Below are 5,408 nucleotides of genomic sequence, written 5' to 3'. Positions count from 1 at the left end.
ATAGTTTCAAAGTTAAATACTCCTATTATTTCTACCTATTACTTAATCGGATTATTCATTTATTTGTCAGGTATGGAAAAAGATATAAAAGATTGTTATTAGTGTCTTACAAATTTTATAAGAAATCTAATCATGTTATGGCAGCATTATCTTACAAGGAAAATTTTCTATATGTTCCTTGGTCACATGATAAGGCAAATGTATTGGTGAGAAGATAACATCTTAAGTCAATGTGCAGGTTTGTTGAAACTAATTGCAGAGCCAAACAACTGTAGTCGTAATGGAGCAGTGTGTCTTGTTGTCTAGATGTAGAGATTCCTATTACTGAAAACATGAATATTGATATTTGGCTAGTGTTCTTGCGTAGAGTTTTGGGTATTTGTAATGAGTTTGTATATCATATATCTTAGTATATTCCTAAAATATATATTGAAGAGCAAGCATATTTCAGTAGGAATATATGTTCCAGGATTAAGTAGAATTATAGTTTCCATAACACCAATTTACAACTCAACTTAGTAATATATTTGAATTCTACTAACAGAAAATATAAATCAACTACAGTCAAAATAATGAAGCTCATCCATAGAAACTACAATACCATATCGGTGTAAACCACCAGATCCTAACTATGCATATGAAAAACAGGAGACCAAAATAAAAATAACAACAAAACAAATGTGAGAAATTGGGATAATCACACAGGCAAAACGAAGAATGCTCCCACTAAACCAATAAGACGGTGGCAGTAATTAACACATAATATTATGTTAGCTTAGAGTGCATATAGGCGTAGCACTAAAAATGTTAAACTATTGGACATGGCAAACACAATCAATAGATATTTCTGTATTTTTTTTGGGTTCAACAATCAGTAGATATAAATGGTAAGATTGAGAAAAAGAAACCGCCTCAAAAAAAGAAATGTGTCACGGGAAAAGAGAGGATCCCAATTGAGGTTCACCTGATCTACAGAATTCCAGAGCACGAAGGCTTAAAGGCAATAAATTTAGAATAGAACTGCTACTCCACCACTAAAGCTCAACTTAAAACGTCTGATGCAAACAATACATGCTAGACATCTATGACCCTCGTCAATTTTCATGTGATACATTATATTATCTGATAATGCAGAGACACCAAAATCAAGAAAAATGAGAGACATATTAAATGCAAGCTTCATACCTTAGAACATGGACCGTCTTCTATGTATGATTGAGTCTTGTTATTCATATGTAACATGAAGCTAGTCTGTAAACTTTAAAGTAGAACTTCGTATTACCACAGAACACCAACAATCCATTCATATGATCTCACACGACAACTTTTGAACACCTACCAAAAAAGATGAATAAAAGAATTAATTTGTACTTTTAGAGTCCCCTCAAAATACAACCATCATTTATAGGTGAAGAAGAGAAAACTAACTTTCAAAAAATATCATCATAGAGCATGTAAATCACCTATCACATCCGATTAAGTTCTTTTTATTAAACTTGTGAACTCGATGGGAGAAGTTTCTATTAACATAGAACACCAACAGGATGGAAATACACTTTATATTGCAGCACTCGTGCTAGCATTGATGAACCTTTAAACTTTTCAATCTAGAGCTAAATCATGACTGCAAATTAAAATAGATATATTTTGAGATCAAATTCCGACTATGTAGTGTTACAATCCATGACCTTTATCACCCTGAAACTAAAGATTTGTATCAACTTTAAAATCAAGTAAAGAAAATATAGATGTTGGCAGGTTAGTTCAGTGAAAATTTGACAGTACTTTGTTGTTTAACTTATTCATAACTTCCTTAAATAGTTTTCTTTGTATAATCAGTGTCTCGTTGATCATATTCACTTATGTACCACATTATCATCTTGATATAGTAGCAAAAACTTAATGAAGCTACCAGCTGACCTTTATAATAGTTTCAATAATGTTTCGGTAAGATAATATAATGGCTAATGACCGAAAGCATCATACATTAAAGATAACAATTTTAAAGTTAGAAGCTCAATCCAGTTCACAAGTTGTATACATATACCATCTAAAGATTACATGATTAACTCCATCTTAGGGTGAGAAAGGATCAAATACTCATAGTTATAGTCTAACAGAGAAAAGTGATGTCTTTTCTATAGTTTCAAAGTTAAATACTCCTATTATTTCTACCTATTACTTAATCGGATTATTCATTTATTTGTCAGGTATGGAAAAAGATATAAAAGATTGTTATTAGTGTCTTACAAATTTTATAAGAAATCTAGAGAAGTCCATAACACGAAGAAAGAAAAATGAAGCAAGACATTATTAAAAATTGAAAGACTTCTCCTATTAAAGAATGTAATTCTATTCCTTCAGATCTGCATTTTTCAGTTCTAACAATGGGGTGTAAGCTTCACTAACCTTTTTATGTAGTGCAGACTCTTCCTGTAACTATTACAGGTAGGCATTTGGTGGCCTTTTGGGTTTAGTAGATCTTTCTTCTGAAGGATATAGAGGTTAGGATTTTATGTGAATGTGTTACGACTGATCTCCTCGTACACATGTTTATATGTAGAATTATCACCTGTAAATTCTATTGTAGGTGGAAGTATTAATAATTTGATATTTTTTGGGTTGGAATGTGAGCATTGGCTTTTGAGACATTTGATATTGTTCCATCTATTCTTTAGTTGGCACATTCTAAAATGGACCTCTCTATCACGCCAGTGACATCATCATTATCAGTAACACGAAGATAAATAGATACATAAAAGGTTGAATCGTTAAAGACCATCCTAAACTTGATGCGTTTTAGTCACCTCTCTTAAACTATCATTAGTCTTAATTATCTGCAAAATTTGATTATTCAATAAAAAAGTAAGTTGTTCTATCGAGTTTTTCACTTACCGTAACCACAAGTGCATCTCTAGCAACCAACACGATAATCCCAGCACAAGAAACAACTCCAGGGCATTCAGCTTCAACTAATCTCTCAACATCATCGATGAATGAGAAGCCTCTCACTGCCAAATTAGGATTATCTTGCTTTTCAAAGCACAGGTCTATCACTACCCTGCAATTTTTTAATAGAAAGAAGTAAAACAGAATCAGGAACAAAGCAAATTTAGTAAGAATGTATGTCAAACAAGGCAAAAATCATTACTTCCCCCGCTTTATTTTACGTGTCATGGTTGGTCAGGATACGGAGTACAAGAAAATAAGGATGATTTTCAAATCGTATGATCTTAAAACTAAAATGTGTGTAATTCATCAAAATTTCAGTTGAACCTTGTGGTCTTAACATGTGTAGAATGTCAGAATTTAAAAGTTAGTGAATATAGAAAGAAACATTTTTTTTTAAAAGACTAAATTAAAAAAGAAAGTAAGACACATAAACTGAAATCGAGGGAGTAATACTCACCCTAACAATGCAATCATGGAAATGCATTCCGAGTATGACTGTAACTTGCTGCTAAACTAAGTCTTTAATAATTTTCTCTGCTTTTGGACAACTTTTGAAGTAGAAATTAAGCTCAAATCAATTTAACATCTTAGACAACTAACCTTGTTCATCATGTAGAAAATCCATCCAATTTAGTATAGAGAGTAGTTCATCAAGAATAATAGTTAGAGAGGCCAATAACATGTAGTATCTGAAATTAGAGAAAAAAAACGGGCAAGAATAAGACTTGCTGCTGCAAAATTTTCTTTTTTCTTTTCAGAACTTGCAGCTTGAAAGGGAAAAAAAAGTTGATTTAGGCAAACTATCAAACACCCTAGGTACATTACAGGGAAAACCTCACATAATATTGACATGCATGTAAAAAAATTTACACCAAATTCATCATCAAAGAATCCATCCATCCTAAAAAAGTGTTTAAATTTTTGTTACACAAATTTCATTACCGATTTACCCAATTTCCATTTCCAACAAAGAGTATCAAATTTCATTACCAATAAAAAGAGAAAAATAAAAATACAAGGGCAAAAAGAAAGAAACATAGACGAAGAAAAGAAGGTGAAAAAACTCACAAAATTCAATCTTGAAGGGTTCTGAGTTAAAGATGAAAATTCATAATTGAAAGAGCTTGCTTCAAATGAGCGTTTTGAGCATATGTACTTGTGTTGTATAATTTTATCATCCTTCCACGTGTAGAAGAGCCAATAAAATTGGGCCACAAAGGGCAAAAAATTATGAGGCCTTATAGTACAACTTGAAATGCTTTTGGTACCACCTTTTGGAGCTGTGTTGGTCCAACTCAAGTACCTAAGAATCCAAAGAAAACCTAAGAATGGAAAGAATAATGGAAAAAACTACCATTATAGGTTCTTTTGAAGAGTTACAGACATTACCGAAAAATTTGGGAAGAAGGGAAAGCAAAACTTACTGTAACTAAGGATTAGAGCAACATCGAAGAAACATTTGAGGCAAAACTGAGATCCAAAAACGATGATCCGGATTTGAGGAAGAGCAAAAGCCAGTGATAGAAGAAATCTAGAGCAGACGGTAGACGGTAGCGATGAACAATGAAAGAAGGGATAAAGTGGATACACATGTGACAAATAAATTACCCCAAAGCTAACATTAGAATTACCTATTTTCCCTTGTTTGTCCTTCCCTACTCCCACTTCTAAATAGGAGTAAAGTAATATGTATGTGTAGTTATGATGAAATTAATTTAAGAATCAAGGGCAAACATAGAGAGGCCCAAAAATCAAAACCACGGTCTGCATTATTAGTATGACTAGATACAGGACCTAGTGCCAGCACGGGGCCCAAAATATATTACTAATTTTTTTGTCTCAATTTATGTGATATCATGAAACTTGAGAACTTATCAAAATTTTTATATGACTTTAAAAATATTTTAAGTTGTTAACTATTGTAATTTATAGTATTTTTTTTACATAATTTTAAAATAATAGTATATATTATTCTCTTTGTTTTAATTTATGTGGCATATAACTTTTTTTTTGTCTTTTAAATATATCAAATTATTAATTATTGTAATTTATAATACCTTTTTAACGTAATTTTCAAATAATATATGTTACTTTTCATGTCCAAAGTTATGCGACATTGATAGATTTTTTTGGAGTCAAGTGATTTTTTTATATGTATTTAATTTTTTTAAAATTATTAATTATTGTGATCTATAATACTTTTACGTCAATTTCAAATAATATATGTTTATCATATAACCAATTTTATGTGGTACCAATAGAATATCAAGAGTCAATTGAATTTTTTTTATCTAAATTTTAAATATTTAGTTGTTAATTATTGTGATTTATAGTATTATTTATATTATTCTTAAATCTAGAACCAACAAAAAGAATAAGAGAAATAAATTTAATACAAAAAAAAATACTAAATAGTAATGAAAATACTATATATACAAATGTTTAAATGAAAAAAA

General features: G+C 30.6%; 1 long non-coding RNA gene across 1 annotated transcript; it reads right to left on the bottom strand.

The window, feature by feature from the left end:
- Positions 1 to 837: 837 nt before the first annotated feature.
- LOC107059339 (uncharacterized) lies at positions 838 to 4,481 on the bottom strand. The gene is made up of 5 exons (XR_001472609.1): positions 4,377 to 4,481; positions 4,021 to 4,255; positions 3,553 to 3,641; positions 2,896 to 3,061; positions 838 to 1,335 (listed from the first exon to the last, which is right to left on the bottom strand). It is a non-coding gene; the product is annotated as an uncharacterized lncRNA (long non-coding RNA).
- Between the last annotated feature and the right edge of the window lie 927 nt (positions 4,482 to 5,408).

This window comes from Solanum tuberosum, unplaced genomic scaffold (assembly GCF_000226075.1).
Source record: "Solanum tuberosum cultivar DM 1-3 516 R44 unplaced genomic scaffold, SolTub_3.0 contig00053, whole genome shotgun sequence".
In the NCBI taxonomy this organism is placed as follows: domain Eukaryota; kingdom Viridiplantae; phylum Streptophyta; class Magnoliopsida; order Solanales; family Solanaceae; genus Solanum; species Solanum tuberosum.
Note: the sequence above shows the minus strand (reverse complement) of the source record. Positions and strands in the feature narration are given on the sequence as shown.